Below are 21450 nucleotides of genomic sequence, written 5' to 3'. Positions count from 1 at the left end.
CATTAGCGGTTTTGTCAGTAGCGCATATTTGATTAAATAATTATCTTGGCCACATCTGCTTTTTCTCTTGCGTAGCTTTTTATTCTGGTCTTTTGGTACGGAGATGATGAGGTTAAAACCGGGAGACGGGAATAGTTTAATTATTTAATAAAATCCCCCTCCCTCTGAGGGGGGTTTGCCCACTGCTCTTAATTAGCAATGCAGTGGATTGCTTTAATAGTCGAGGCAGAACATACTAATTAAGAGAGAAATTTTACGAACGCTCGCAAATAACACGCGACTTACTTCATGGGATTGCTGTGTAATTCTTGCATGTTCGTTCCTCCTTTGTCTCATGTTTGTATATGTCCTGTGTACAATTTATGTTCGACAGTTGTTTTGCAGTATAATTAAAGATGATCTGAGCACGAAATGTTCTTCCCCTTCATGGTTTTTCTCAGTGTGGCATTCCAGGAAAGCAGTGCCGAAGAGCTTCCTGGAGCTCAAACGTGCTTTCCTTTCTTGTTTCACGCTCATTTGTTTTTTTTTGTTTTGTTTTTTGTCATTATTAAATAAAAACCAGCAACTGGGCAATTGAGGCAACAAGAGGAATCCATTATGCAAATTGACCTGTATTTGCATAATGTCTTATGCCAGGAATATGCAAATGAACCGTATAATTTATGAGCGCCTGTGTCTGTCTCATAGTGTTCCCATAACTTACAAAGAGTTTTTTTCCTCCTCCTCTCTCCTCCTATCCAAGCTGGCACGACATGCACCATACTCACAGACCAGACCCACACTAAACAAGCACACCCACAAAAGGGGCTGCTGGCTGGGTACTATGACTGGGTGGGAAAAACTTGTCTGGCAGACTGATGAGGGATAAGGAGGCAGGGAAGGGGAGGGGATGGGTGGTATGGGAGAAATGTGTAGGGGGGCACATAAATCCCTCTACAAAGGCTCAGTAGCAGATGCTAATTCTCTAAAACAACTGCGAAACTAAATAAAATGAGAGACAAAAAACAAAGGCGGAAGATTTCGGCTGGGCGGAGCGACAGCGATTTCTGACTTTTCTTTTTGTCTTGTTGCGAGAGCATTGGACTCTTTCTCTCTTCTTTGATGCCCGCTTTCGAGATTTTTTTTTTTTCCCTCTTTTTGCTGTCATTGGAGCTGGCAGCTTTTTCCTCTTGTGGAGGATTTCCTCATGAGTCAGTTGGATGAAAGCAGCCGAGTGCTGGGTGAGATGGAGAAGAGAGAGAAACACAGAAGGAGAGAGAGACTACATCTCAAGGCATGCGTGTGTGGGCTCCAGTCACTCTCGCCCAGTACCCTGGGATGCCACCACTCCGCCCAGCAAAGCCCAGCACACAACATCCAGGCTGTATCCAGGGAAACTAGGACCAGACACATCCTGATGTGTGGTATAAATTGCACACCAGTTATTGGGCTTCTCATTCCCCAGCAGGATTCTGTTTGCTGCAATTATTCTATTACGACTCGTTTGTGATGATTGGCCTGCTTTGCATAGCTGATGTGAGGCTAATGGCTAAAGAGACAATTCTACATTGTTCCGGAGAAAAAAAGCCACAGGGGACTGCGTTGGAGAGAAGGCTTCTACTATTGCACTCCAATTCAATGAGGACATGAATGTTGGAAAAAATATTGTTTGTTTTTCTGAATTCCTCCTCAGGGCCTGCTCTCACACAGATTCCAGACTTGGTGTTGCTATATTTTTGCATCAACTGCCTCTGCTGGAAGTGGGAATGCACTCTTTCTATGTTTCTTCACACACTTGGACACTCCCGAGCTTGTGATTGTAAAAACGTGTTGCACACAAACACAGTGAGTGTGCCCGCCTTCCCCTGAGCCTGAAGGGGCATCTGTTCCCTCCATGTTGGACAGCGATTGTATAGCAGCAGACGTGTGTGTGCATGTGTCTGTGTGTGTGTGTGTAAGGGTACGTGTGCTTATGAGAAGCAGAAAGAGACAAAGGAGATTGCATTATGTAAGTCAGCATGATGTCTTGCCTTCTTTCTTCAGCACATACACACAGATGCACACGTGCTTAAGTAAGTGCAGTGTGCCACCCTCTCTGTTGTATCAGGACTTGATTTGGAGGAGAGGAGGACCATCCCATGGAAATACAGATGCTGCTGTGTGATTTTATTTTCTGGCTGTGGACTTTCTCTCTCGCACTTGATTGTGGTTCGTGTCGCTAATTCCAAATTGGACCTTTCTTAATTACAATGTCAACATCATGATGCGTTTTTTTCATGTGGAATTTAAGGCTCACCGTTTGCATTTTTTATTCACGTGTTTTTTCCTTTTTGTATAATGACGCTGTGAGATTGCCTAGATTAATTTTCTCGAGGCACGGTATTCATGCGAGCAATTATTTTCTGGAATTAGCATTCAACTGGCAGCTTATTATGCTGCACAGACCTTTCATTATCTCTAATGAATCTCTCATTTAGATGTGGATTATGTGGACTTGAATGATGTATCTGAAGATGCATTGGAAAATTCACATTGGGATTTTGATGATTGCACAAACTGGTTCTGATGATGCACAACCTTGTATGCGAACTCAACACTTAGTTTCTTGCTGTAAAATATGTTAAATGTCACTGTCACCTTACAGTAGCTCATGTTTGCATGAAACAGTGTTTGGCATTACGTGCAATCATATTTTAGTCAGGCTTGTCTTACATTAGTAACAGATGTAATACGTTAGGTCAATTTTTTTTTTCAAACAAACAAAAAAAACAAGCAAACAAACAACATTATACCTTGTATAATGAAAATAAAGTCTATTCTAACAACAACAAAAAATCTTGAAATAAGCTATGACAAATTCAGCACTAGGCCCTATCCTGCCTCAGGCCGAAGTGGCACAGAGTGACTCTCAAGTTAAGTTTTTCCCAACCAGTACCCAGGAAATACACAATATGGTCTAAAGTCTGTAGTGCAGCATTTCATTCCTATTATTAATATTCACCTGCATAGATGGGTGCACAATGCACGTACACTCTACCTGGTACGCACAAATAGAGGTTGCTGAAAATGCATCCGATTGAACACTGAAATAAATACAAGCCTCAGGAGGTCAAAGTGTTCTTAATGGCATATTGTGTGTTGCCTAAAGTCGCCATGTGTCATAAATCAATCTTAGACATGAATGACGAGAACTGACTACCTGTTTAATCCTACGGTCTCCTATTAGTTTCATAATGAACCCTAACCCTTATACTTTTTGTAATAACAACATAAGATATGTTTTGTATCGTTGTGTCGATGTAGAGCTGTGCACAACACATTAAGTTGCGCAGCCCTTCCCTCGTGCGGCACACAGAACGTGAACGTACTATGTACATGTGCTGGGATTGGGCTCTCTGGTCAGTCACATTATGTAATCAACTTGTCATAAATAGAGTCTAATTCTGGGTGAAACACTGCCCGATTGGAATAGCAACCCACCACTGTGGAATCACACCTGGCTATAAGGAAATGGGAGATTGCATGTTACACCCAAAACATGCCCATGATTAAGATACTACATGTAAGTGCAACTCTTTTGAATCGTATGCGTCATTCACTGTTCTTTTCCATCGTTTAAATGGAAAAAGCCCCTAAATTTACTTTTACCATGCGCTTAGATGGTTGAAATAGAGCTGTAAACTATGTGGGGTTGGAAATGACTCCGGCTAAGATATGGGCCTTCGCTGGTGAAACAACAGGTAAATATAATGACAGATTTAAGGAACATGTAGGATTAAGAAGACATGCGTTATGCTGCCACACTTCTTCTTAATTAGAAAGAAGAGAAACACTAAATAGAAAAGGAAAAATAAACGTATAAAGATGATCATTATCTTCTCGACACACATCTGTTTTCAAAAACATGGCAGTCTTGGCAGATGAATATTTACTTGAGAAAACCTTTTGAAGAGGTAGATGGAAAACCTAAAAAGCCTAATTTGAGGTAAAAAATATTAGCGGAACTTTAAACTTCTGTAGAAATTGAGAGAGGGCGTCTGTTTGTTTCCAAAATGAAGCTACGCAGAAAATATTGCAAAAAGAAACACACTGATGTCACTTGACTTTCAAGATTATCGTAGAGTTTACAGTGAAAGAAAGTGCTTTAGATGTATATGTTTTTGTATAATTTGTGTGTGCATAATATGTATGAGTGCATGAGAGTGCAGGTTTCATTTGTTTTTGCTATGTATTGTACACAGAATTACCTAAAACACTGAGCTTCCAAAGAAGTAGATTTACATAATTTAAACATTTCTGAAGGCCCCTATTGATACTGTTTTCTTCAGGAAAAAAGCTTCATTTTCTGTGCCTATAGAATGTATTCTTTGCAGTGCCTATAAAACAGCACTTAACCAAGAGCATCATCTCAAATCAAAACATTAAATCCATACTGTACGTATGACCCTATTTTCTGAAGTTTCTTGGTAGTGCAGTCTGACACCTTTTGCATGTCTGTTGAGCACAGCAGTAATAGCTACATTACACAGCAGTAATAGCTACATAACGAATGAATAGGAACTGCATAAACCTTGCTTTTCATGCTGTTTACAACATAAGCCGTGTTTCCACCGAAAGTTCCAGGAACCTTTAGTACCCAGAACTAAATGGTTCCTGTGGCCCGCTGTTGTCCGTGTTTCCACTGAGGGCCAAAGTCCTGGGGAGAATATGCAAATCACTTAATGTAGCCTATAGTCTTAAAATTACAAGAACAACATTTCTAGTTTTGTTGCAAGTTACATTATTGGTTACTCCTTTCCCTCAAAAAAAAAAAAAAAATACAGGACAGCGGAGTGTGCTGACACTGTGCAGCCCAGGACCGGTGGACCGGTGTGGGTGAGAGGACTGGAGCAGAAACCAGCCTCCCTGCTCTCACCCGTGAGGTGTTTGCAGCTGGTTGGGTTTAGGCAATGAAGAAAGGAGTTGGTTAAGTTTAGGAAAAAGGCCAGGTAGAGGCTAGACAGGCAGACCAGTCCCTGTCTGCGCTCTGCTGCGTAATTACACATAACCATGTGGGTATTCCATATCAGCATGTCTTAAAGAAGGGAGTCAACTGTTGAGTAACACATGTTTCCTTATATTGAAAGCCTTGTCGGAATGGTGGGACGTTAGCATGTCGGAATAGCGGTATGTCGGAGTGGTGGGATGTTAAGCTACGTTCACATCGGACCTTTTGTTTTTCTCGCTGGCGACGAGTTTACATGTTAAGTCAATGCAAAGGAGCGATTGAGCGTTTAATCGCTCAGGCGAAAAATCGACCGAGCAACGGAGCGATTTTCGCTCTGTCGCTTGAGATGAGAAATCCCAACTCTCTGGCCGCCAGTCGCTTGTCGCTCAGCGCTGATTAGCTGCCGTAATCCCGGTGGTGCCGGTGTAAACAGAGACACATGGCAGTAGGCATGACGCCATCAAAGCGAAAATGCGAGTCTGTGGCAAATTGACGAGCGAATGCAGCTGAGCGACAGAGCAATTTTTTTGAGCGATACGAGGGACAGCGACAAAAATAAAAGGTCCAGTGTGAACGCACCTTTAAATGGTGGGATGTCGGAATAGTGGGATGTTGGAATGACAGCATGTAACCGATCGGCCCTGGACTGCGAACACCCCGCGGCTGGTGGGAATCACATTGCCGTGTTTCAGTCATGTAATGGAGACCATAACTTATTTTTCCCACAATGTTGTGAATATGGCTATATATTATTTTTTTATGTATATGTTTTTTCATGAAAAAAACCACAACTAACAAATCCATGCTTAAAAAAACAAAACAGTGGGCTTGCGGCTGGAATGAATATACCTTTGAGTAAAATGCGGAAATGAGGGCTCATCCAATCAGAGATGTTCAGTGCGCAGACCACGCCCACATAGTTCCTGAACCTTTCGGAAGTACCTACCCCCGACCAGGGTTTTTGAGGGAACTAGTTCCTGCGCTGGAAATGCAGCTATATATAGACATATTTGTCAGTGTTGCTGTATTGGCTGTTGCTGCAAGTATAACCTGAGCTGTTTTCACATGGCACAAGATGTAGTGGTTATACTCCAGGAATGAATACCACCCATAGCAACAAGCATCAATGAGAAAGTAGTGCAAATGACCCACCTGTACAGTTTTTCTATACAGCAATCATCAAGCTATTTTTTCATACCTTCAAAGGCTCTTGTCCATGATTTTGTTATCTTCTCTGCTGAGCCAAAGAGCTATAGATTGACTGTAGCCTACTATCCAGCATTCTGTAAGATATGAATGGCCACTGTCCTTCTCTGTCATCTGACTGAATAGTGACTGAATAGTTTGTTCATATAGACATATAGATTTGAATGGGAACAAGAACAGCCTCATTTTTAAAAAGTTTTTGATCTTACATTGGATGAAAGTGATGCCCTTTTAACTGATAGTGTCCTTGGTTGAATAAAATAATAATAATAATAAAATATCTCCTTCAATTGAATGTGTTTTATACAGTTTTCTTTTTCTCATTTTGTCAAAGTTTTCTGTCAGTTCACAATGTGCCTCATTCAGCAACTTGTAACTGTCAATGTAGGAGCTGGAAAGAACTACCTTTTGTTCCATTTGAAAGGATCAAGTAAAGTGTACACTCAAGAAAATGAACAAGGACAGCGCAAGGCACCCTTTTATTTACCCAGGTATGATGGCTTAGGTGTTATAAACTAAAACTGAAAGCTTTAAATTTACAGTATTTATTATTTTCCATGCTGCAAACATAAATCTCAATTAAAATTTCTCATCCGATACATTTGAAAAATACAGTTTTTATCAATACAACCAAAACTTCTCCATGTAGTCAGATATAGTGATAAACATCAAATACATTTTTAAATTTTTTTTTAAATTAATTTATTTTTACTTGTTTGCTTGTGTATAATTATTTTTTCAATTTTAATAAATCATATGGGTCCAGAAGTTTGTATTGGTCTCGATAGCCGTTTCTTAGATTGTTATCAACCATCAGGTGAAAATGAGTGAAAATGTGCTTTTTTGCTGGACAGCTTTCAGATGTACAAGTTATTTTTCAAATATTGATGAGATTTGTGGGGTTGCAGCTGTTGTTGTTGATGAGGTATCAAAATGAACCTGAATAGGTATACATTTGGTGGATTTTGGAGCACAGTAACAGCACATGCCTAAAATATGGTGATGGCAAGTGATTGTATTTTAAAGGAAAGAAGCCAGCCTAGATTGCCACTCTCACTGAAAGCTCCCTTTACATTCACTGCACCCCTTGACCCCTCAGCACACATTAGCAGGTGAGGATTTATTTCAGCACAAGATGTTCTCATAAAAGTGGCAATCTTGTTCCAATAGCATAAAGGTTTTAGCATTCTGGGTAACTGCATCTGATCACAGAGACGTAAATGGGTCTGTCCATAAATACAGTCTATCCCTGAATAACTGGGCCAGCCTATGTAAAAACACACAGTGTTAAACAAGCCTGTGCTCTCTCCATGTAATCATGTTATTGCTCTTTTTCCTTTTAAAGTAAACTCTCCATTTTAGTTGTGAAAATATTTTAGCTTCTGATGGGAATTTAAATGGTATCTGTAGATAATAGCATGGTCAGGGTGAGTTCTGTTTGGGCAAGGTGTATTCTGTCACCAGTGAGTTTTTGACCAATATACCCATGTATATACATTTTTTATTATGTTTCAAAATGTGTATGTGCAATCAATGAAACTATAATATAATTATTTTTAAACATGCAATATTCAGCAGAATAGATCCTTTTTTTTTGCCACGAGTACCGAGAACCTTGCTAAAGGACTTTTATGAGTGAGCCCCCAATCAAAATGAAAAACAATAGCAGAATGGGTCGGTCAGATTGTCCAGCTGGCACTTTTTCCTGAGAAAGGAGCCTGTTGGAGAGAGAGAGAGGGAGAGGGGGAGAGAGAGAGAGAGAGACATTACACTGACCCCTTTTTAATTGCACTCCCCAATCCTCTTTACTTTTCATTCAGTGTCAGCTCTGCTAAAGCTGTCAAGACTGCACTGTAAAACTCAGACCATGTCTGTGAGGGCAAATTTGCTGTGCTCAGGAATGTAGGAATATTGTTGACTTAATCTTATAATGTTTCATAATAATTAAAATATTAATCATGTAAAACAAATTGAAGTCAAAGTCTGATTGAATTTTCTTGAAGCTCTATATTAATACATTTTGAAACACAAGACTTCCAACATTATTAATTTTAATTGCTCAAGAGTCTCGGTCATGACTTGAGGATGATACACGTGGTTATAAAACACAATGCTGATTAAATGCTGTGATGAAATTGTTTGTTTTTGGGCTCCATAAGCATAAAAAGGAAAAAAATAAAAACAGTTCATTTTTGGCCTCTTGACCCACTTTGGCACATAGAGAGCTCTCACAGGGTATCCGCGGGGTCTTAAAAAGTCTAAAAAAGTCTCAAATTTGAAAATCTAAATTTTAGGCCTTAAAATGTCTTAAATTTGTTGAATTATTGTGTTCAAGTCTTAAATAATTTTAGACAGGTCTTAAATTTTCTTATGCCCAGCATGGGCGAGCATTTTTAAATAAAAAGATATACCGTATTTTCCGGACTATAAGTCGCGTTTTTTTTCTAGTTTGGCTGGCCATGCGACCTATAGCCTATTCAGAAGCGACTTATATATTTTAAAAAAAACCCTACGCTATGACCACAAGAGGGAAGCACGGCTTTTATTTCTAAATCCCTCCTCATTCAGTGGCTCATCTTCATCTTCCTCATGTGCTGTTCTCCTCGCTGCGCTGTCTGACCTGTCTCCGTTGCGCCGTAGCGCTTCACTCCGTCAATTCAGAGTATTTTCACAGCGTGTTCTGCGGTCCGTCTTCGGTCTCTCCTCCGGTCCCGACTGGGCTCCGGACACGGAGCAGAGAGCCAGGTCCGACAGTGCAGGCCTGTCCCTCTCTGAAGGAGAGGAGAGGTCGGCTTCACTCCCGTCCGTCTTCACAGACAGTCCACAAAGAGTTACTGATCACAGGGTTTCCAGCGCTGCCGCCTAAACTAACGTGTTAAAAAAAAAAAAAAGGAGCGATATTCACGCCCGCCGCCGCCCCCCCTTGGGACGATCGCCTTCATTCATCTCCGCATCCTGACACACACATAGGCTACACACCACAGAGAAACGCGCATGCATAACAGCAGCGCGCGCTATAGGTGCCGGCCTTTAAACAAAGCCTGGTCATTATATGACACCCGGCTATTAATTAAATGTTTGAAAAACAAATGCGACTTATAAACCGGTGCGACTTATATATGTTTTTTTCCTCTTCATGACGTATTTTTAGGCAGATGCGACTAATACTCAGGTGCGAAATATAGTCCGGAAAATACGGTAGTACACATTTATTCAAGCATTATTTAATACCATAATATATAGGGGTGACCAAAAGCCAATTTATTTACTTCATGTGTCAAATATTGTGCTGGTCATAATACAGAACAGGTTGTGGCTCGTGTCTGTTGATCAAAGAAGTTGAAATATTTCCATGTTTGTCTATTCTGGGTCACATTTAGAAGTCATCACATTTCAGGCCAAAGGGGAAGTGTTGGTGTTTTTACTGTTCTCCAATGTAAAAATGGGTCACGTGTGACCCTTAACATTATTCAAGGTTTAAAGCCATCAGCCTGTTGGTTGCCAGTGAATTAAATAAATAACATTTTTAATTTCACTCCCCAATTTCTTTTTGTGCCCCCAAATAGTTTACTTTAGATGCTCCTGCGACACTTCATTGTACTTTATTGAATGTATTTTCAACTACAAACAAGCCTAACACGCAACTTATATATTGCAATCAATTTCTAGTTTTGTGACTCCGCATTTCTTTTGTACATTTTTTATTTGTCATGATAGGTCTTAAATTTCATCCATAATGGTCTTAAAAAGGTCTTAAAAAGTCTTAAATTTGAGCTGGTGAAACCTGCAGAGACCCTGTCTCAAGTTTTTATTCCCACCTGATGCCTCTACACAATCTTTTTCTTTTCACTGGCACTCTTGTGTCCTCAAACTCAACAGGGTCATAACCGTTTGGTAGTTTGTTAGTGGCAGCATTTAGGAAGCGTACAGAAACTTCTCAAACCACCCACTCAGCACCTTTACAGGTGACAAGTGCAATTACATGGTTTTAGAAGAAGGTGCTGTTTAATATCAGCAGACCTGTGGACCTTCTCTGAGAAGCTGTGGAAGAGAGAGCACAGAAGACTGCTTAAATCTTTCTTTGTCTGACGTTGATGACATAGTCTGTCAAATGTGGCAAATGGACTATTCTTTTGAGTGGAGTATTCATAGTCCCCAAGTTGTGCATTACAGGCCTGATAAACATCTAGACAGTGGATCTGGACACTGGTGTATGGAGCCAGAACAGTCTCAAAATGAATAAATGCACACAGGAAAAAAAAGATTCACAAATGTATTTGGGGATTTATATATACGTACATGTACGTTTGTGACTCAAAAGATTCATAAACATATTTCCGATGCACAAACAAATAGAAACAAAATTCACATATATTCACATATATATATGTAAAAGTATTTGCAGTCTTCATCAAATACATATTTAGAGCTTGTTACATTGATATATGAACTGTTGGACCTGTATTTACAAAGTGCTTTTAATTTGTAAACCTTGATGCATTTGTGTGTGAGAGTTTTGAGATTCCCCTGACGTGACTCCGATTCACAAATGCAAGACCAAGACCGTCCAAACACCGTGTTGTCTTGGCCGCTCGCCGCGGTGAAGGTCTGTCATATGATGGCCGAGGCAGACGGGTCTCGGTCTCGCTGACCTCGGAGACGCTCAGTCTGCCGACGGACCATCAAACACACGACACGGTGTTTCTCCAGACCTGAAGATCAGGCTGGCTGACTATCAATGTAACAAGTGAATATTTTTTTACTATATACGTATGGAATGAAACATATTTGTGTGTGCATTGAAAATGTATTTGTGTTTTGAGTCACACTTACAGTCCCGAAATACATTGTTGAATCTTTTTTTGTGCATTTTTTAATTTCTGTGTGCATTTATTCATCTTGAGACTGTTCTAGCTCCATACTGGTGAAGCAGCACAACGAAGCATGAGTAAACTGAATTCCAACACAGCCCACAACTCCAATTTTACTGCTCTGAGAGGTGATGGCTGTAAAAGCATCTCCAGTCTCCAGCTTATCACCAGGTCACACTGCAGAATATGCCTGCTCAGTTACTTTCTTTCAACTAGGAGTATGCTGTGGAAGGACAGATGCAAAGATAGAAACTTGACGCAAGCGCACAGATATTTACAGTGTTGAGTGTAGTCAGCTTCAACTTTGAAACACTGCTTTGTAGCATTTCAGTGTTTAGCAAGCTGTACATCAAACAGATTTTCATCTGCGTGTGTATGAACCAGCAGCTCAGAAATACTTTGCTTTATCAATGTGAGGCCCGCTCTGTGTATCTATCACTGTCTCATGTCTATCATTGCGCAGCAGATAATACATTTACTGTCCTGGCATAATTACATTTTCACATTGGTTGTGGCAGCTATTGGTGTGCAGGTATGTGCATGTGTCTCTGTATTTGTGTATGTCTTCTGCCTCATTGCACTGCACTCCAGCAGATGCTTCCAAAGCCCCCTGTCTTCTCATGCCCAATGAACAAGAGACAAGTGCCAGAGGGTAAACATGTCTGCTGCCACACGTCTCTGCTGAATGGCTGCATTTAGCATGCACCACATGCCATAGTCAATGGAAGCACACACATCTGTGTACTCACACATGCATACACATCTCTAATGAGTCTAATCCTGAAATACACACCAGTCCAAAGGAGCCCAGGGCTGTGTTAAGCAGTTGTGTTAACTATTGCATGCATTGCGCACTAACATGGTTGTAAGCAGAATCCTGCATTATTCAGACTGGGTGGATGGGGTAATTAAGAGTCTTGTAGTCACTTCATAATTCATCTGCATTAAAGGCCCAGCAGTTTTGCTGGGATAAACAGAGCTGGCACATGATGTAATGTAAGATGACACAACATGGCACTTGTGCATAGAGTTGCTGTCTTTTCTTATTTTGCCTGCAGCTAGTTACAATGGAGGTGGAATAGTAGCAGTGGAGAGTTTAGTTGTTGATCAAATAAAAGGCCACTTCTCTTTACAGTATACACCCCACCCACTTTGCCTTTAGTATACAATAGCGTTTGTTAATGGATTAGCCAGATTAAAAAAAAAAACATTTTGTAAGATGTATTTAAAGCTTCCAGATTTCCTCTTCCTATGATTCTTGCAATCAATGATGGTGTCAAAATGTGCATTACCTATGACATTTGGCTGTTGATTCATTAAAGTGGAATTATTCACCAGAGGGGTGAGATATCCAGATAGTTTGTCCAGATACTGTGAATGAGCAAACGGGTGGGCAGAAGATTCGAGGGAATGAATTGAATAAATAATATAAAGCAGTTCATCTTTTTATTTCTATATCTACATCTTATGATAAGTTCATAATGGCCTTCATCGTAAAATGTGTAAAGGGCTATTAGTGATTTGAATAAAAATATTAATCGGTATATGATGGAGTGACTAGGCTGAGAGTTTGAAGATAGAGCAACAGATGATAGCTGAGCTTTAGACAGAGTATTGATTATGCATGTTTCATAATCTTCCCACTGCAGCTGAAGGAAAATCTTAAAGGCCCTCAGCTAATTAGTCACTTGTCAATAACTGACACTTAGATGTATTCCAGTGGACAGGGAGCTACAGCTCAAGGCTGCTTATAGAGGAGAAAAATCTGGATGGCAGACGAGGCACGTGTCGATGTCAACAGGTCAGAAGAGAACTTGGTTTTGTCATACAGTGTGATATCCCTGTAATAAATGTGGGGGTTTCCAAGGAAAGTGTTAAAGGCTATAAAATAGAAGGAACGGACTGTTGGTCATGATCATTGTGTATTGTATACAGCTGAGCAATATATTGTACATTAGTGTTAATGATATTTATCGCATCTACAAATACGCCTGGTAATTGTTTATATTTCCTTTCATGTCATTTAGTATGTGAGAAAAAAATGAAATATAAAATACGGGGAGGTTGTTTTATCCTGAAATCAGAGTGACTAGATAGACAGATAGGTAGATAGGTAGATACAGTATATCATCAATAGCAAGGAATATTTTTTCAACTATTTTCATGCAGCATGAACATTTTTTAAGTTCTTGCAATTTAGATGATCAAATCACAAACACATTATAATTAAATACATTTCAGACAGTAATGAAATAAAGTAACAAGACTTTGGCATGAGAACGGTGGAAACAGCCTTGCAGGTTCAATTGGTAATTTAATAAACAGAAGCACACAATGCAGGAAATTAAGGTATGTATGACCTTTTCTAGCATAATCTGGCAGCCCTAGTAAGAATCTTTTGTGTAGCTATATGTACGTTCCGTATGTGTGTGTGTGTGTGTGCGTGCATGTGTGCTCTTTTAACGCCTGTTCTGGCATATCTCAGCTCTCTGAAACACAGGAAGTGATCCCAGAGCTATTTAAAAGGTCAGGACAGCTCTGCTTTTTTCCAGCCGTGACATTTGACTGGCAAAAGGTAGAAATGTGTGTGGTAGTGATGAGCTGAAGCCTCTTCTAAATGCCTCAAAAAAGTAATCTGTGTGGAGGAGGGAAAGGGTCGCTCCCCTCAGGCAGCCACCTGCTTTGAATTCTGCTTTATACTGTGTACCATTTGTAGTGTGGCCAACATTTGATGCTTCAGTTGCATATTGGTACATTTTTAATTGTTTGTGTAGGACAGTAGGTTGTTGTTGAATGCAGCATGACAACAAGATCTTGCATTTATGCAGATGTGGGACACACACAAATAAAGCATCACCATCATTTCTTGGTATTTCAGATCAAATGCTTCTACAGTAATACTTGCTGCATTCTGATCTTACTGAAGACATTGTGGTAATTGCGTCAGGTCATCTGCGTCATACATCCAGATTGCCAGTCCCTCCTCCCTAAGCCCTTCGCCCACCTCCTCTGCCTGCAGTCTTGTGTGCAGCGTGTTCTGGTGGCTACGGGCGCTCGTTAAAGTCCATAACTTATCTCACGTTTGAAGCTAATGGGAAGAATACTGGCTGCAGTGAAAAATAAATTACATTTTTCCCCCCTCTCTCTTCCTGCCCTCCTAACCTGCAGCGTAATATAGCAGCGGTGAGTGTATCCATTACAGATCTTAAGCATTAGAATTTATCTGTGCTGCACGACGCTGACTGATGCATTTGGAAATAATGTACTGGAGCTGGGCATTACAGGAACCCCTGTAAGTAATGGACAGCTCTCGCCTGTGGCCGGCGATGTATATCATTCACCTGGACTACCTCATCAACTCCAACAGTTCTGTGCAGGGCTTCCAAGCCAGGCCAAGCCACTCAGGGTTTGCATTAAAGACTCCTGTAATAAAAGCCCCTCCCTCCCTTCCTTTCCTGCTCTGTCCATCTCTCCCTCCCTCTCTCTCAACCCATTTATTTTGTCAGTAAAACCTTCAATTATAAACTAGCTCACTGTTCTGTAAAGAATATGCAAACTTGCAGCTGGATTGATTGGCAATTAGTGAAATTTTTGAACATTTTTTTTTTCATATTTGCTTCATGTCAAATTAAATTGTATTCTCAAAGGGTGGTGGACCAATCAAAAATATTGTTAGCCAGAAACACAAGTGTGATGCATGTGTCTTTTAGATGTGTATAATATAATAAATATATAAGATTTTGTATAACAATATGGTAAGTGAAATACACTGTATAGTTCTGTGAACATTTTTGGAGGCTTTTTATCCCCAACTCGTCAGAAAGCATTGAATACTGATTCAGGCCTTGACAGTGCTGTTTGCCCCATGGGTTAAACAAAAAGCCCATAGTAAGTAGAGAAAAGAAAGAAAATGGTATTGTTGTACTACAGTGCATTTAATTTGATGCCCAAAATGAAGCAGGGGAGGGACCTGGTGTTCTTAAAGAGCACAATAGCTGGCCAACTATGCCAAACTGTCAAACAATAATAATTTTATGATATTCAGAAAGAATCCAAAGTCAGTGTGCCTCTAGTTGTCCTTGGCAGTCCATCTTAACATGCCTATCAGGATAGATCACAACACTGGTGAAATGCTTTTATTCTCATCACTTCAGAACCACATTTTCCCAACGTGCTCGTGGAAGTTAAATGTATTTACTAGCCAGGAGCCACTGCTGTTGTTGCAGGTTGTGTTGATTACACGGATTACAATTTATCATTGATTCACCTCCATCCTATAGTACCTTGTTCCTTGGTTGAAGTTTTACAACCATTCGGAGTTTTTAGACATAATTATTTGCATTTGAAACTAGAGTTATTGGGTGACATTTGGAGCTTATTTTATTTTACTTTGTTAAAACACCTACAAATTATAGTGAACCTAATTTAGCTAGTGTACGTACATTGTGAAAGTAGAAAGAGTCTTTTTTTTCTCTGCCTTTTTCTTGCTCTTTCCACATGCCTCACTGCTGCACATTTTTATTTAATGGTGTTTATGTTTTAATAGCTGCACCAGACAGTAGCTGCTTGTCTCTGAAGTAATGTAAAGAACAAGGAATAGGCCAGATGAATTCCATCCACAGAGGTCAGAGAGACAGAAAATGAATAGCAATGTGAACCCTCAGCAGGCAGCAGGAGAGACAGACTAATAAGAGCATAACAGAGGAAGAGAAGGGGACCCTTGGGAACCAGCATAAAGGTTTTCAGTACATTTTTAAAAGAAAGTGGTCTGAAAATATAATGATGCCTGCTTTGAAATGCATCAGTAATCAGGGAAGGAATTTGTTCCAGGATATGAAGTAGGATTGAAATTCCCCAGTTGTGTTGAAGAATGGGGTTTGTAGGTGGATGGTTGGGTTAGTAAGGGTGAGAGGGGAGAATATGGAATGAAAAATGTAAGTGTTGGAGATAGAGGTCTTTTCTGACTCTCCTCTGCTCTTCCTACAGGTACACAAAGCAGGGATGGTAGAGGGAGCTCGTTTTGCCTGTTTCTTTATCTCTCACAGATTTGTACAATGTATAAATCTCTACACACTTAAAAATGTTGGGTTGAAAATAACCCAAATTGGGTTAACGCCCAACCCAACGCTGGTCCATTTTTGGACCTGGCCAACGCTGGGTTGTTTTAGACCAACGGGGTTGGGTTATGGGCTTAACCCAGCATGTTGGGTTGAGACTGTATACCCAAAAATGGGTTAAAAACAACTCTGCTGTTGGGTTAATGTTATCCAATAAATGGGCTAAAATAGAACCAATTATTATTTTTATTATAACCTTTATTTAAACTCAGAAATATATTGAGGAGCAACCTCATTTACAATATAGCCGAGACAAAACTGTTGGATTAAATATTAACTAATAAATGGGCTAAAACACAACCATGTTGTTGGGTGAATGTTACCAAAGAAGTGGGTTAAAATGGAAATGTTGGCTTGAGAACAAAATTAGCATTAATTAATGAACATTAACCTTAGCATTGCACAATGAATTTGTTATTAAACCTGAAATGATTCAATGAAACAAGTACATAATGCTCATTATTTTATTACCATACAAGTAAAAGGAGATTTCAAGTTCAGATGAAATTCACTTTAAAACAGTGGAATACATTTTTAACATTGCTGGATCATAAAATTAATGCAAAGTGCATTGATTTTAAGTGCTAAACATACAATAACTTGCATATTAAAAAAGGAAAGGAAAAGAAAAAAACAAAGTGCATCTAGCTTTTTGCCCCCTTCACATGTTCAGTCTACATATTTTGGCAAATTATATCAGTAACAACTATACCCCATCCACCGCACCCGATAGAGATGGGTGCTCCAAGGCTATCCCACTGATGCTTCTCCCTAGCATGGGGACATACAGGTATTCTGCGCTACTGCTTGCGGTCGCCAGGTACTGCACCATGTTTGTTCCGGGCTGAAGAATAAAGAAAAAAAAAACAAGATTCAAAAATTAGTTTGTACACCAGGTTAGGTTCAACTCTACAGGTAATGCCCAGTGCTGTATCTGGAGTCTTAGTCCATTAAGCACATTTCTGTACATGCTAAAATGACCAGTCAATTCCACTTAGCACAGTATAATGAAGATTGACAGACGTCAATTCAAACTATGACGTGCATGATCTCAAACTCACACTGCTGCACTGAGAAAAAGCTGACTTCTACAAAGTTGAGAGCCACATGTTACAGCTCTATGTGAATACCTGCTGAGAGTGAATCGATGTTTGCAAGAGGGTCTCGTGTCTTCTCCTTCCTGGCCATACGAATGATCTTCTCAGCCAACTCCGGGATCCATTTCTCAGACATTCTTTCAGAACACTGGCTGTATCACTGCAAAATCCTGAGCAAAAAAAAAAGGGGGGGGGGGGGGGGGGGGGAGGGGGGTGTTAGGCACATGTAACAGCCATCCCAGGTAGCTATAATATCTGTACACTGGGTAGGCACCTGGGTACGTTATAATGAAGCGTTAATATCTATGAACTTGTTTTTAACTACTGTATTTTAACAGAAGTTATGAACTTGAACTGTTTGTAACTATGAACTTAGAATACCATTAACTATTAAATGCTTTTATCTTTTACCACTGATATTTATGATCCTGTCCTTATTTTAATCAAATTAGCTGAATGTGCACAGCTAATCAACTACCAGTATGCATCTCTGCATTTAACCCTTCAAATACCCATCCTGTTGAAGCCCATATGGTAGAATCAAATCATGAACTCTATTTTTACAATAATGTTTTCAAAATATTTATTTATTTATTCCATTAATTTTTAAACAGGGTCCTATATGAATTTTGGGATGAGGGATTCCTTGATTTTTAGCCAGAAGTCGAAATAAAATATATGAATTTTAGACAGGGCAACAAACAAACATTGTAGATGTAAACTCACCATGCCTGGAGTGTCCATGAGACAAGGCCACATCATTTGCAAGCACTTCTCACTATGGGCAGAGAAAAGAAAGACCGCAATGATGTTATACATCTCAAAATAGCACCAAAAAGCACTAAATAAGGCACTCACCCTCCTTCCTGACTCACTGCTGCCAGTCACTATGGCGACGTGTGTTAACCCCCCCCCCCCCCAACGACCAAAAACGGTTTTTTAACGACTAACGGTTCAGCACACATTAATGTTATCACAACTGAATACACACACACAGCTAACAGAAAAATATCCCTACACTCAGACTTTGATGGACAGATATGTGCAGCAGAGTAGGAGAGCTAATAGCCCCACCAGCTATCCTGGATGTTAGACAGTGCTGCTAGCATGTCTCTTTCTCTGGGCAGCAGCAGCACTGCAAAGAAAAGTTCAGCTAGCTCGATGCTAACTTCGCCTAGCGCTAGCGGTTAGCATCCGCTGCTAACACCATGGATGTATTATATTATCGGCTAACACCCACTTCCCAACTCACCACAGTCCTCCTGTCCGTTAAAACTCCTGTCATTTATTTCCTCTCCTTCACGGCCCTGACAACTGCTGCTGCTGCTGTGATGGAAACCATTTTATCAGTTGAAAATAATTAGCTAGCGAGCAAGCAAGCAACTCGGAAAAAAACGCCTAGTCCAGAGTGAGGGGAAGTTTTTAAGTAACACTAAGACACAACTATTTGGCTACCTCATTAAACTACCAAACCTGTAGGCTAATAATTTAAGTTTTACTTACCATTTACAGTGTTTTCTGTGGTCTGAAGCTGGAGAGTGAGGTGTACTCTCAACTGTCGAAATCCCAACTGTCGAAATCTCAACTGTCGAAATCTCAGGGCGGGAAAATCAACCCAACTGTTGGGTCAAAATATTTAGGCCTAACCCAACCTTGGATAATCTCAGGGCAGGAAAATCAACCCAATCTGTTGGGTCAAAATATTTAACCCAACCTTGGATAAAAACAACCCAATCAGCTCAAAATCCACAGCTGCCCAGCAGTTGGGTTATGAAAATAACCCAGCATTTTTAAGTGTGTACTGTTCCTCAATACCAAGTTAACTTTCTACATGCAGAGCAAAACTCTGAATCCAAATTTTCTATTTCATGCTCAAATCCATGCAGACATGTTCCCAAATTGAAATCCAAAACAGCAGCTACCATCCTCTGTTGTTGAACAGAGTATTGACTTGTGAACAAAAAATAAAAGAAGAATAAAAAGCCTAAAGCCTCAGTTACTGTAGTTTTATATTAGAAAAAGTCACTGTGAGTCATTAACGACTGTTAAGTAAGGTGAATGCCATACAAAATATATTGTAGGTATCAAATACACAAACAAGAAATATGGCTGATTTTGTAACTACGGTATGTCGCTATCTGCACCCTGAGAGAAGAAAACATTTTTTCAGGCATTTGTCTTCATTTCAACCATTCAGTTTTTCTGAGTCCTGAGCACACCGTCTGTCTGGGATCAACAATAGCTGAGCTTTTATTTACTTCAACTCCACAATGCAACAGACTTTTATTAGAGGCAGGTCTGATGTGTAACACAATTATAGGGCTGGCCCCACTGTTGTGGTCCAGCCAAAAAGGAAGTGAATGGATAAATTCAAAACCTGCGGTAGAGTAACACAGTATGTTGACTCGACATTTGTGTGAAAACAGTTTGAACTTGCAACTGAAAGTCCTTCCTTTGTCCTTTTTCTTTTGTGCCAAAAAAAAAGCTCTTTGTCCTTGCAGTGGCTGAAGAGGTAGTGTGAGCAGGCTGTAAAGTCACTGGCACAATGTGTTGCCAAAATACAAAAAATGACGACGTAATCTACATAAAGAAAACTCAAATGGCAGAACTCAGATCTAAAGACAAGTTCATTTAGAGCAATGACACTGACGACAGGGGTAGTCAGAGAGAAACAGCTAGCTGAGCAAATGTTTTTTTTTTGTTACCACTGTCTGTGGTCTACTGTAGCATTAAAGGCTGAAGACTCTTGCTGTGCAAACTACTGTGTGCTGTGTAAATCTGTCCATAAACTTTATGGTAAACTCAACACAGCTGTAGTGTCTGAAGATTTGCATTGTCCATGCTATCTAAATATTCCTCTCAGTAGACAGAAGGAATAGTGCTTTACATTTTCTCTCCTGTTTTTAATTTGAGGTTTATTGAAAAACAAATTAAATGGAACTTTCATAAAGTATTATTACCAATCAAAGCGATTTTACATTCTGATGAGATTGCAGTGCAACGTTGTCAACGATCTCAGTTGTTAAAGTGCAACATAATTATATCAGTCCATAATAGGAAAATGAGCAATTTTATGTGATGAAAGGAGAAGTTGGGAGCCATGTTGTGGCCAAGTGTGATTTTGAGCAAATGTTCTCCCCTTGTGGATGTTAGAAAATCAGATGTTACATGTACATTTGTTTTAGGCAATCCATGAAGGGGTGGATACATTTATATATCATACATTTTGAGTCTCCAGCTGTGCAACTTGTACTGTAAATGGGCTTAATACTTCCATCCTGCTATCGTAGCTCTGACATGTGACAATCCAAAGCTGGGTAGCAAGGGACGTCTAACCTCTAACTCCAGGGGACAGACATAGGGAACTCCATTGGTCTCTTGACAACGATGAGTTTGTCCGATTCCCTGAAGGCCTTCTGAGGTCGATGTGAACCAGTGCTGCCACTCTGTAATGGTTCTGTGTGAAAAGGGTTTGTTGGGAACTGAAACTGGAGGCCAACAGACAGAGGGCTATTACCTAACAGCTCACCATTAAAAGGTTGACTGTGCCAGTGCCAGAATAGAAATGCTCCATAGCCAGCCCAATTTCATATAATTGACATTGGCTGATTGTTTACTGAAGTGCACATTTCCAGTGTACGTTCATCATGGCTCCACTAGATGTTTTATTTTATTATTTCCTTTATGTCGCTTTACCGTGGGGCTATCATTTATAATTTACCCAACGACATCATCCCATCTACCGTGGCTTGCCTTCAACTGGGCTCATCAGCCCCCAAAAAGTGCCTTTTCCTTTTGGGAATGGTTACCAATAATACATTTCAATTTCAGAGCGGTGAATTATCCCAATTGTAGATTGAGAAATTCTGTCTCCCTGTATTTATTTTTGCTGCACATGTGTTACGATCCCAGTTCCCTGATGGATGTCCCCACACCCTCAGCCCCTGCTTTGATGTGGATTATCACTGAGCCTCATCGTTGCCCCCAGTCACCCTGTCAGCACCTTTTGATGTTTCCTGTGTGCACTTCCAGATAGAATTTCTAATAGGGAGTCATTATCATTTTGATTTCTTGCTGAATGAGAACAGTGACCTCTGGCATTTAACCTAGAGTGTGGCTAGAAGAAGAACTAATTGAGGTGGTGATGATATGTGCAAGGCTTTAGCTTTGGTGAGCTTACAGGCAGATTTGAC

General features: G+C 40.1%; 1 long non-coding RNA gene across 1 annotated transcript; it reads right to left on the bottom strand.

Moving 5' to 3' along the window:
- Positions 1–17333: 17333 nt before the first annotated feature.
- On the bottom strand, positions 17334–18848 carry LOC146989627 (uncharacterized). Its single transcript, XR_015035624.1, has 3 exons — positions 18761–18848; positions 17984–18035; positions 17334–17427 (listed from the first exon to the last, which is right to left on the bottom strand). It is a non-coding gene; the product is annotated as an uncharacterized LOC146989627 (long non-coding RNA).
- Positions 18849–21450: the final 2602 nt, after the last annotated feature.

This window comes from Trachurus japonicus, chromosome 3 (assembly GCF_045865225.1).
Source record: "Trachurus japonicus isolate A0001 chromosome 3, Traja_1.0".
In the NCBI taxonomy this organism is placed as follows: Eukaryota; Metazoa; Chordata; class Actinopteri; order Carangiformes; family Carangidae; genus Trachurus; species Trachurus japonicus.
The sequence above is the reverse complement of the archived record's forward strand: the minus strand, read 5'-3'. Positions and strand labels throughout refer to the sequence as shown.